Source organism: Microtus ochrogaster, chromosome 10 (assembly GCF_000317375.1).
Source record: "Microtus ochrogaster isolate Prairie Vole_2 chromosome 10, MicOch1.0, whole genome shotgun sequence".
Taxonomy (NCBI): Eukaryota; Metazoa; Chordata; class Mammalia; order Rodentia; family Cricetidae; genus Microtus; species Microtus ochrogaster.
The window spans coordinates 60,088,891-60,101,228 of record NC_022016.1 but is presented as its reverse complement, the minus strand read 5'-3'; the positions used below and the strand labels follow the sequence as shown (position 1 = coordinate 60,101,228).

At 49.4% G+C, this 12,338-nt stretch overlaps 1 long non-coding RNA gene across 2 annotated transcripts in view; it reads right to left on the bottom strand.

Moving 5' to 3' along the window:
• Window positions 1–3,089: 3,089 nt before the first annotated feature.
• Window positions 3,090–12,338, bottom strand: part of LOC113456630 — an 18,794-nt gene continuing 9,545 nt past the window's right edge. Inside the window, exons 3-5 of one of the 2 annotated variants that reach the window (XR_003377383.1) lie at window positions 8,950–9,138; window positions 4,409–4,549; window positions 3,090–3,870 (exon numbers count right to left, since the gene is read on the bottom strand). This is a non-coding gene — a long non-coding RNA (uncharacterized LOC113456630). Of the gene's footprint in view, window positions 4,550–8,949; window positions 9,139–12,338 lie in introns of both variants that reach the window. The other variant, XR_003377382.1, reaches the window with a different exon arrangement.

Below are 12,338 nucleotides of genomic sequence, written 5' to 3'. Positions count from 1 at the left end.
AGATACAGAGGGGGCTGTGTGTGGATGTGAGAGGGAGCGCAGACTGGCCAACCTGAACTGATGAAAGGTGCTGAGCGTCCCTGTGGGGCCACTGTCCAGCAGTCTAGAGTAGATGCTGTGGCTGTCACTGTGGTCTGGTATGTGGGTTTCTCTCCTGTCTATCTCCTGAACCTCTCAAGTGTTCTGACCCATGGACGGGTCTGTGGTCTGATTTGTGGTCTCCCAGTGTGGTCTGCCACAGATCCACAAGCAGACCAAGAGTCCAGAATAAAGCCAGGCCCAGGATCATCAGATTACTGGGGCTGGGATGCAAGGCCCCTTCAGCAGCCTTTGGGATGGGGCGGGAGGGGGGGGGGAGGGCGTTGGCGGCTCCTGTGAGTTATGGCTTTTATTATACAGAAAACAGGCACATTAACTTCAGGTCTTTTGAAAAATGTAGTCCCATAGCCAGAGTCTGTGTCTGTCCTGACGCACGGTGGCACCAGGCCAGGGAAGTGCAAGGATGAAATAAACATTTGGAGAGGCAACTGCATTTGCAGATCTAAGAATTGAGTTATATGCACTTCTGACAGCTTCCTGAATCACAGCCCACGGCTCCGCCTGGCGAAACTGGGACCTGGCCCTTTAACTCGACTCCATTTCACATAATTAAAGACTCACAAAATTAAATGGCCTGCATGGAAAGAGGCTTTCAGGGGCCTAAATGCCGGGAGCAATCTCCTCGCCGGCGTGGAGAAGTGACACCGGCGTGCAGATCGATATCATCTCTGTTATTAATATCAAAAGCACATTACTTTGTTTTTGCCTGGCTCCCCTCCAAGCCTCCGGCCCTGCCGCGGAGCAGCCATTTGCTCGGGCCATAATTTACTTTGGTGAGTTTTTAAGGTATTGTTTTGTCAGGACCAATCACCGTGACGTTATAAATGGCTGGGAGGACCTGCACTCTCCCTCCGTGGCATATGCAGCAAAATTAATTTTTAAAAGTTTCACGTCAATTACTCCTGTCCTTGAGTTATGCAAGGGGACAAAGGAGCAGAGACGTAAGGATATGAGTGATCTCGAACCGATGAGGTAACGACACACAGAGGGCCGAGGCTGCAGACCGGAGCAGACATGACACTATCTTTAATTGATGCATTGAATTAAACAATGCTAAAGCCAAATAAATATTGACCACTTAGCAAAAGAACCATTGATTTTTATGGTGGACAACAATGCTATCCTGCACTCTGTTGCTGGGGGGTTGGAGTTGGGGGTCTTGTGGATTCCAGAGCAGACCCTAGGCTGATGGGGAAAGAGACCATAACACTTAAGTAGAACTCCGCAACAACGGTGTGAATGTTCTCCATGCTTCTTGGCCTGTCTGACCCAAACTCCCTGCTCAGATCAAACCCAGATATGCTGCTCATTCTGCAGACCTTTAGGACGTCCCTGCCTCCTCCCCCTGAAGCTCTCACAGTGAGGTCAGAGGCCCTGAGCATCCTCCCACCAGGATCTCCACCTACCTCCTCCTTGTCCCAGAATGCAACCGCAGGGTCCACCTCAGTCCGACGCACATAACACATCCTTCACCTCCTTTCCTGCCTGAAAATCGGGGAACACAGGATGGGGAACACAAAATTCTGTGCTGAAAGAAAGAGCTAGATCCTCCACCTACACTCACCCAAGATGCGCCTGCTTCTATTCCAGACGACATGCCACGTAGATAAGGTCTCCCAGAAACTCGACAGACAGATGTTACAGTCAGACTAGAGGAGGGACTTCCAGGAGGGAGCACTTAGAGCCAGCAGGCATTCAGCTCGAATTCTTTCATCTTCACGTTTGCTGTGCCTGTACACCTCTCCCCAAACCTCCACCCTACCCTATCCTCTCTCCCCACCCCTCCCCGCTGCCTATGCACCTCTACCCCAAACCTCCACCCTACCCTACCCTCTCTCCCCACCTCTTCCTGCTGCCTGTGCACCTTTACCCTAAGCCTCTACCCACCCCTCCCCGGAGCGCAAACTCCAAGGATCCAAGGCTGTATGTCTTTTCTGCTGTATTCTAGCCCCTCCTGGCTCTTGCACGCTGCGGGCTCTTGAAAACCTACTTGTAGAACGAATGGGTACTATGAACAAGACATTAGGGGTGAAGTTTTACATTGCCTTTTGAGAGGAACAGGCCATTTGGCACCAATTACCTCAGAGTCACTTGTCCAAGTGCCGTAGCCTAGAGGGATGAAGCAAGACCAGGGTAAGCAACAGCCTTGTTTGAGCCAGAGTAGACATCGGCTGTCTGGGTTGAGGGTTAGCTTTGGCAGAATCTGTATGATCTTCAACAACCCTCTCCCCCCAACCACACTGGGCTCCAAGATATCTAAGTGAAGCAGATACGGACTTCACCAGAGTTGGAGCAAGGGTCTGTGTCTCAATCTGTACTTTAACGTCAGAGTAAAGATAGAGGTTCCATTGACTGTACCTCAGCAGTTAATGTGTCCCTCAGCCATCTAGAGTTCTTTCCCTAAATGCACTATGATACCCTTAATATCAGTGTGGACGCCGAGTCTCAAAGAAGTACCGGGGAGCTGGACATCTTTACCAAACAGTTGTGTGAAATGCAGATTTCGGTTACTTACTTGTTTCTCCTTCTCCATCCTGGCCATCGCTGTGATTAAGAATGGGGATCTTGGGATACTGTTTTCAGCATTTACCAGGGGGTTACCAAGATCTTGCAGCCCTAGCCAATCTCTGCCATGCACACGAGGCAGCCCACTGTAAGAACAGGTCACAGCCTGGTACTCAGAATGGGCTAGGCAGGAGATGCACACTCCTGCAGGGCAAACAGCGGGCCTCAGTCCACACTGAGCTTTGACACAATGAGGAGAAGGGCAGCTGAGTTGGGTGGCAAAATTCACTATTCCTCCATCGGTAAGCATTTGCTGAAGCAACAGGCAAGACTTGGACCAGAGCTGTCTCAGCAAACAGGGCCGCGTCCTTGAACTCACCTGCCGTGTGTCTGGTCACACCACCCCTGAGACATCGGGCTAGTCCTTAGACGGGATAAAGAGACAGGACACTGCTCCATTCTTCTTGAATTTTTATTTGCACATGTCTCAGACAAGGAAATGAGCTTTTAAATACACTTCTAGCTTCATAGGAAAAGACGCATAATTCGACATCAATAGATTAATTAAGAAAAAGAAAACAACAAGCAGGCATCGGAAGCATCTGTGACAAACAGATTTACAGTCGCAAGCAAACATGTACAGGAACCAAGCATCCTGCAACTGTACACTTTCAAACACAAGTATTTACAAGATGCATTCTAGCAACTAGGATCTTTTTTTTTTTTTTTTTAACAAACACTTGTCTCAAGATAATACAGGACTGGCTCTTGAGAGATATCTATTCAAATTTGACTCTCACTGGCTACTGATTTAGAAAACACTGAGGAACACCCTCCATGGGTCAGGAGTCCCAGAAAATGTGGATTTGCTGGAACGTCACCAGGAAGAACAGTGTGATACTTTCTAATCTCTCTTGTTCAAAGGGCACTTGTTAACTTGGTGCTTCAGCCAATGACCCAGGTACTCGAATAACTCACATCAACCCAGAAAGCACTTGTCGGGCTCCACCCCCAGAGCAGGCTAGGGAAGGCCTGTGGTCTCTGAGATATATCAGAGTGACATGTTAGTGTTTGCAGGACTCTTGGCCTAGTGGAGGGAGGACCAGAGACACACTATGTGTGCCCATGGCTGGAACCGGTAACGAGAGTGAGAATGTGAATTCATCCTGCCATGGGAGAGAGTGAAGGCATCCCCAGAAGGGTGAGTCGGAGCTGGGACCTCAGGAATGAGCAGGGACTGTGGAAAAAGTATGGGTAAAGGCATTCCTGGAAAGAGATGTGTATGTATGAGAAACTATAGGTGCTAGAGAAGACTGTGGTGTCAGACTGGTGGCTGGCACATTTCTTTGTGTGTGTGTGTATGTGTGTGTGTGTGTTTATGCGCGCACACATGCACACACACATGCTCCTGAATGCACAGATGTGTGTAGGAAGCTCGGGACAACTTTGAGTGTCACGAATTCAGAACTCACTTATTTGGCTAGACTAACTGGTCAGCTAGTCCCAAGAAGCCCCCTCCCTGTCCGTTTCTCCAGCTCATGGCACCACGCCCAACTTGTGTGAGTCAACTCTGGAGCTTGAACTCTGGTCTTCATGCTTGCATGGGAGCATTTCGCTAACTAAGCCATCCCCTGGCCCCAGAGCCCTCGATGGCCTCTCTGCTCTCAGTACTAAAGGCAGAGAAACAGATAAATCAAGTTAAAATCCTCCCCAGACCCAAGCCCCTAAGAGCTGCTATTATACTTACAGGGAAAGGGAAATTTAAAGCTTGCCCACGATCCCTGTCTGTTATATCCCTACTCACCTCTAGGCCCCAGCCTCCTGCTGTTCCTGGAGTTGATAAGGTTCACTCTCACCCCAGGGCCTTTGCACTTCTTGCTCACCGGGTATGGGATGTTCTTCAGTCAGGCAGTCCTTGGATTAGCTTCACCACACACAAATCCTCCTGCAGATTTGCAAACCAAACCAAGGTATCCCCTGATTCCTTGTGTTTTACTGACATCAAGGCCTGTGTCACTCTCTAAAACCACCAGGTCTATCCATTCAGTTGGAGTAACCTCTGTGAAGACAATAGGCAGGACAGCTGGGGTCACTGCTGTGTTCCCAGCACCCCAAAAGAGTGCCTTGGAGATGCCGAGGGCTCAGAAAATATTTGTTGGATGAATCGACAAATGAATGAGTGGGAGAATGAATACAAGAATCAGAGACAAACCAGGAGACACCTTTGGGTGTCTGGAATGCTTGAGAAGCAAGGAAAACCGAAGAGGAGGCTGCTCTGCCTGCCAAGCCTGCTTGTGTGCAGGAAGACGGCAGGGAGGCACTGGGGGGGGGGGGCACTGGACTACATCTAAGTGGCTCCAACTCATCATCCCATGCCAAACTGCTTTCTACGCCATGGTACTGGCAGGAGGGGAAAAGAGGAGAAAATGTGGGTGTGGCTGATAGAAACCTTAGGGATTGGTGGGGCGCAGCAGCCTCTAGCCCCTCTTCTCTTGTTCACCTTGGCATTGAAGGGAAGGACAAATTCAAGAGTGAAGCCAGGATGAATTCAGGACAACCGAGATCAGGTTAAAATGCTCACACCCCAACCTGCTCTGCTCGGGCTTACCCAGAGGACATTTCCTATCAATTGTCTGATAAAGCTATACTCTGTCCTCAAAGGTCAGTTGGGAAATATAGTCTTCTAGAAGCTTCTTCTGAGCCTCCTGCCAGCTCTTGCCAAGCTGGCTTTACGGGTCGCCCCTCAGCCTCTATGCCAGTCACTCTTGACCCTCGCTTCTGGAATCAGCCGCGTCAATCACTGTGTCCCCCTCCTTCGATCTGTTTCCACATCCGTAAAATGGGGAAAATGACATACACCTCCCAAGGATGCTATGAGGTTTCCTTGTGAGTCTACGCAGCTGGTGAGTGATGGATATTTAATAAATTCTAGACAGGATGGTGATGAAGATTCAGAAAAACTTCTGAATCGCCCCCAAATGCCTGGCAGGTGGCTAGGTGGGCGCTGGTGAGACAAAACAACAAAACAAAACATGGAACTTGGAATCCAAAATCCTGGCTCTGACATGGCGGCTGTGATTGGAACAGGTGCCACACACCCTCGGCCTCCTCCCTCCTACAGGACGGGATTCCTAAAACTGTCCTCAGAGGACCACGGGGATGGAGTGCCTTCAGCTGTCTTGGCAATGAAGAAAGAATGACTACATGTTAAACACGTGTCAAATGCGTCACTGTTAGATCGGACTTTAGATGATCCCAGCTCTGGGGCTGGTGGGGGAAAGTGGGGAGGATGAGACACAGCAACCGGGACAGCTCAGTTCATGCAGGTATACAGCAGGCATGCAGGCTCACCCTCAGCAGCATCCACCCAGGGCCTGCTCTGACCCATTCTGTGAGACAGACAAGTGAGCCATTGGCCCTGTTGATATTACTAATAGTTCATGCGCGTAGAGCGTTGACTGCCTGACCTGGGCTTTAAGTTCCTCGCGCTTCCCAAAACCCAGGTAGAACTGACAGCTGTCTCCCACAGTGGCTGCCAAGATTCTGTGACTTAATGCGCGAGGAGTGTGAAGCAGAGGTTCTGGTGTCTCGCATGCGGTCAATAAATGGGAGCCCTAATTCTATTTATTAGCTCGAGAGGTAACACCAGGCGTTTAGAGCCTTGAGTGTTTGATCCTGTTTAATCATTTAATCCAGGGTGACAAGCGCTAAGACACGACACGCGGAACCGCCTATAAACTTAAAAGCCCTGCGTATGTGAGGGCTTGCTGGTGTTTCACAGGGGCTGGCCGATGAGGACGGGGGAAGGCATGTAGCGGTCCTCAGGACACTGGATCATCCAGGAACACTTCTGGAAGGTGAGTCTTAGATCATTTCAGGAGTAGGGCAAGTGAGGCCAGCGTCAGAGGGCAGGAGGAACCACCCTTTCTGCAAACCGGGCTGCTGCCGCGGCTGCAGGAGCCCTGACTCAAACAGGGCAATTTAAAAACATGTAAAAGGCATAAAGCAAGAGCAGCTGTGCACAGCTGCCGCCAAACGCTCCATCGCTGCCTTGCTGTGGACTCTAAATGACAATAAACCTTCCACCCCTTATAAATTAAGCAGACTTTCAAAAAAACCATATCTCCTCCTGCAACTTTTTATGGCTGTTTGGCAACTTTAATCATTTTGCAAAATGCAATTCCTGGCCATAAATTCTCTCCCAAGTACAGATTTAGGGAGATCTAGAGGACTGCGGCGGGTTGATAGGTAAGTTTTAATCTGACAAGGCCAAAAAGTCTATTAGATTTATAGGGAGGCAGCAGATACCCTGTAATTACACCAGGCTCGACCTCCCGGGAATCTCGAATGTGTGGGGGCAGGGGGGTGAGGAGAGAGAGTGGGAAGGAAGCAGCTGGGGCAGCTGCAAGGGCAGGTCAGAAGCCCCATGGTTCAGCTCCTTGGCCTGGCCTTTCCAGCCCAGGCCGTGGTCACTTCCTGCACAGGGCTCCACTCCGGGTTCCAGGTCAATGAAGCCGGTAATTGACGCTCGCACACACGCATGCAGTATCCGCTGTGCCTGTGGCTAGAGCCTGTTATGAAGAGCCCAGCGCTCTGAAGGAGGTCACAGATCCCTGAGCAGGGTGCGGAGCGCATGAAAGGCACTGGGCTTCATTCAATTACACATTCAACAAGCACGCGGCCCACTTTTGTGCCCTGTGTCACATGCTGTCCTCATACAGCGGGACAGAGCCGTAGACCATGTGGAGGTTGTGTATTGCACAAGGCATCCTAAGGGGCATGGGATACAGGCTCCAGGTCTGACCACTCTAGGCCAGAGAAAACCTGTTCAGTGTGCCCAGGGGCACGACACTGATGGCCCAATGCTACGGTGCTGATTGATGTCTCTGTAGCCCCAACTTTGGCTCATGTTGGATGTGGGGGGAGCTTGGTCTAATAGGAACCCCAGAAACAAACTGGCAGTCTGTGGGACAGCACAGAGTTTGCAAATGTAACAAGTGCCTTCGTTCCCTTACCTTCTTTTTTCCCCCTCCCTTTCCTTCCCCTTCCCTTTTTTTCCCTCCCCTCCCCTTCCTTCCCTTTTTCCTTCTTTCCTTCCTCTCCCCTCCCCTTCCATTTTCTTCCTTTTCCATGTGTTATTATTTTTCATTATCTCATATCCAGAGACTAAACTTACATTTTGCTTGGCTCTAGTATGCGCTCCAGATCCTCGGGAGAGGACTAAGCGTGGTAAAGCAGGAAGTACAGATGGCATGGGACAGACGAAATAGCATCCACCCTACAAGCCCCTGGTCATACAACGGGCAACACAACTGCCCAAGATGCCAGTGTCCTGCTCCTGGAGACTGAGAATCTGCTACATCACTTGACCCACGGGGAATAAGGCTGTGAGTAGAGTTAGTTACTAACCTGCTGACTTTAGAACAGAGCGCTTGTCCTGGGCTGCCTGTGTGGCCCAGGGTTACCATGTGTCTTGGCAAAAAAGGAATTGGACGAGAGAAGAGTGAAGTCGGAGTGATATCCCATGAGACAGGGGTGGCCAGTCATGGCTGGCTGGCTATAGAGATACAGGAAGGGGCCCAGAGCCAGGGACACTGGGCCAGCAGGAACTAGAGCCACCCCTTGATCGAGTCCAGCCCAGTGAAAGTTATCTCAGACTTCTGATCCTGATCGCAAGATGGTATGTGCCGAGGTTATCAAGCATCGCCATCCTTGATATTACCGCAGCCATAAAGAGCCCGCGATACTGAAGCTGAGGCCTGAGGCACCAACAGACAAGTGTTTCAGGTAGAGAACCACACCCAGTGTTATTCTCCGTGGTTCTCATTTTGCCTCAAGTGCGCTATAATTACGTGTATCCACATGAAAGTCATGTGACCATTTGGGGGACATGAGAGTATTCAGGGGGTATGAAGGTGCTCTCCCTGTGGGTACAGAGTACAGACAGACAAGGCTGCCAGAGGAAGCCAAATCCAAGCTGGGTTATTTAGCAGTGTTAGTGACCAGACCTGGACATGTCCTGAGTGTCTTTTGGGACTTGTCTTCACCAGCACCTCTGAGTGTTGGATCGCACGATGGCCATGACCCAGTCCACAGTGACCCTGCCTCCCCCTGGTCAGGGTGGGGGCTCTTTGAGCACCACACTCTTCATTGGTACAGTGATGGTAGTCACTGCTCATCCTGTATTGTTCTGTAGGTTAGATGAGAAAGGTCACAAAACACGGAGACAGCGAGCAATTGCCAAGATGGTGAGCAGTTACTGCCATCACTGGTAGGTATAATGGTCACTCTAACACGCCCTAGTACTATCCCCTCCCATATTTGTGGGCAGAACCTGTCACTTACCTCTAATAAACCTGGAAAGGTGACAACATTCCTCCGTGCTTCCTGGTTACTCTACACTGAATAAGCTGTTTTAGGTGCAGGCACTTGCTTGATGCAGTCAGCAGCCACACTGAAGAAAACCCCCAGATCACTCTAAGGGTCACTCAGAGTTGAGGGTCTCCTCGACGGACAGTCAACAAGAGCAAGGTCCTGAAAGGAAACAAGACAGCTGACTGCAGAGGATTCTTGAAGCAGACACCCACCACTGTCATTACTGCTGCCATCACCTCCAACGTCACCACAGCCGCCACCACCGCCATCACCACCATCACTACCACCACCCATCATCCGGGCCTCCTGATGGATGATCCCAGCTGACCCTTGATGGAGCTATGTGAGACCCTCAAAAAAGGACCCAGACAAGCCATCAGCCCACTAATGTGGTGAGAAATGTATTATTTAAAGCTTCCAAGTCTGAGGTCCCGTCTTGGAATTCACACAGAATAGACAATGAACCCATCTACTAGATGCTGTTTCCCATTTTACACGTGCAAACTGAGGGCTGAAAAAAGGCGCTTCTAAAGTCACACAGCTAGTTACCGGCATAGTGAGAGCCCAACCCAAGACTCTCCCATTCTAAAACCCTTCCTTGTTACTGACCCCCCACCAAGAACAGTCAGCCAGACTTTTAGGTGCGCACTCTCCCTCTTGGTTCTCTTGTATCTTCTCAGCCTCCCCCACCCCCTTTCTCTCCTTCTGCTCCCTTCCCCACCCACGCCCCACCACAGGGCAGTCCCCACCTGCCCATGCTTCTGTCCTCAGGGCCTCCCCTCTTGATTCATTCCTGACCCCAAGTGAGAATCTACACAGCTTCGTTCCTCCTGGTCAGACCTAAGATGTCCAGGCTGCTCTCCCCTAATGCTACCAGAGAGACTGGGTTATCCCACAGGGCTAGACGCAAACTCTCAGGTAGACCATCACTCAGAGACAGTCGATCCATGACAGATGTCCCAAGCCACATCATCCCGAAGGCAGAACTAGCAGAAATGCCTCCCTGGGCTGCTCTAGCCTGTGAGCAATCCTCCGGCCCTGCCGGCCTTCCCCTGAAGGAAAGAGGGGTTTCTTTAGAGATGGAAGAGAATAAAATATAGATAAGCATTAGTCAAATGAAATTAATGCCTCCAATATTGTTTTAGGCTTGCTCATATGCATCAAGCGTTTATGAAGTTGCCGTTTATCACGTGAGAATATTGCAGTTATATATTAGCTGACTGTCTGGTGGCCACTGCAATGGCTCTCCCTGGACCCCAGGTCGCCCTTCACAGGCAAAGTCAGCCTTGGTGACATCCATCTCTTTCCTCTGCTGACACGTCCCCAGATACTGATAAAAGGCCTTGCCCCCAACAACATATGAATATTTAAATGACAGTTAATTATTCAGCATATAATGATATGATTAGCATCCGCTTTATTGCTGGCTGTGGGCCCAGCCAAGTCTTGCCCCACACTGAGGGGGGTGATGAAGAAATGCCAAAACGCAAGTGGGAAACCCAGGTCTGTGGCATCTGCCGGGCCCTGTTTGGTATTTGGGGGAATGACCCTCAGGACAGCCCCAGATGCTCTGTGTCAGTCTGCATGTGGGGTCTAGGAAGAAAATCCATCCAGCAGGGCCAACGTGTGCACACTGCTCAGGGTCTGCCAGGAGCTCGCTCACATTAACCCTGCCACGCACTCTGTGAAAGCACCACTGATTCTGAAGCACCATGAGGCCTCGTCTGTCACAACCTTCTCTCTCTTAGGAACAGGAAAATGAAATTTCAGGTGAATTGGCACAAGCAAGGTCACTCAGTGTGTGAAGGACCCGGGATTTGAACCCCACTCCCGAGAGCTTGCTCTACCAGCTACAAGCAAAGCCTGTGCACCAGACAGGAAGCACTGAGATGCTGGTGCCAGCCAAAGCCCTCAAGACAGTGAGGCTGAGCTTGGATGGAGATGAGATGGGAATGGCTTCTGCAAGACAGCATTAGAGCTGAGCACTGGGGAATAAATAAATTTGGGGTGCTGAAGGGCTGGGCATCCAGACCAAGCAACCTCAAAGAAGCAAAAGGTATGGGGTGCAGAGGTGAGGTGAGGGGCACCTGAAGAGAATACATACATAAGTACTCTGGAGGAGAAGTGCTTATGGGAAGGTAGAAGGAGCCAGGATATAACTCGGTGGTAGCGTGGTCTCGCTGCCTGTAGGATGCTTGGCACACAGGTGATGATGGCATCACCTTTAATCCCAGCACTTCTGACGTCCACATCCATTACTGTGCACCAGGACTGTGTCCAAGTTTATTATTTATTTATTTTTGAGTTATAACTATTAACTGTCCTTCCTCCCTCCCTTCCTTCCGTTCCCCCTCCCTTCCTTCCTTTTCTTTTCTTTCTTCCTTTTTTCTTTTCTTTTTCGAGACAGGCTACACTATGTAGCCCGGACTGGCCTGCCACACCTGATCCTTCTGCCTCAGCCTCCTGAAGGCTTAGATTACAACATGTGCTACCAGGCCTAGATTTTTGAACTTCCTGGATATGCAACTTGAAAACATGACATAGATTTAATAAGATCACCTACAATGTGCCAACCCTTTGAGGAGCTTCTTTGAAAAATATCATTTATTACTGTGCGTATGTGTCACATGTGGAGGCACATCTGTATAAAAGAGGGCTACTGATTTTTTTTTTTAGTTAGCTTATATCCTGTTACATTACTGAAGGTGTTCATGAGTTACTGGAGTTCCCTGGTAGAATTTCTGGGGTCACTTATGTATACTGTCATATCTCCTTTTGTTGTCTTTTTTGCTCTAGCTAGAACTTCAAAAACTATATTGAATAGATGTGGAGAGAGTGGGCAACTTGTCTTGTTCCTGATTTCAGTGGGATCTCTTTGAGTTTCTCTCCATATAGTTTGATGTTGGCTGTTGGCTTGCTGTATATTGCCTTTATTATGTTTAGGTATATTCCTTGTATCCCTGCTCTTTCCAAGACTTTTATCACGAAGGGGTGTTGTGTACTCACTCATAGGTGGCTTTTAGACATAAAGCAAAGAAAAACCAGCCCACAGCCCACAGCTCCAGGAACCTAGACAACAAAGAGGACCCTACGACTGACATACATGGATCTACATAGAAAGGAGAAACAGACAAGTTTTCCTGAGTAAATTGAGAGTGGGGGGGTCACGGTAGAGGGTAGAAGGGGAGAGGGGAGGAAGGAGGGAAGCGGAGAAAAATATATAGCTCAAAAAAAAAACAATAAAAAAGAAGTATGAGCTATATTTTTATTGTAAGATATGATAAAAACAGAAGCAGTACAATAAAAACATAATAAATGCACAAAAAAGAACAAATGTAAAACATAAAAATGTATTCCCT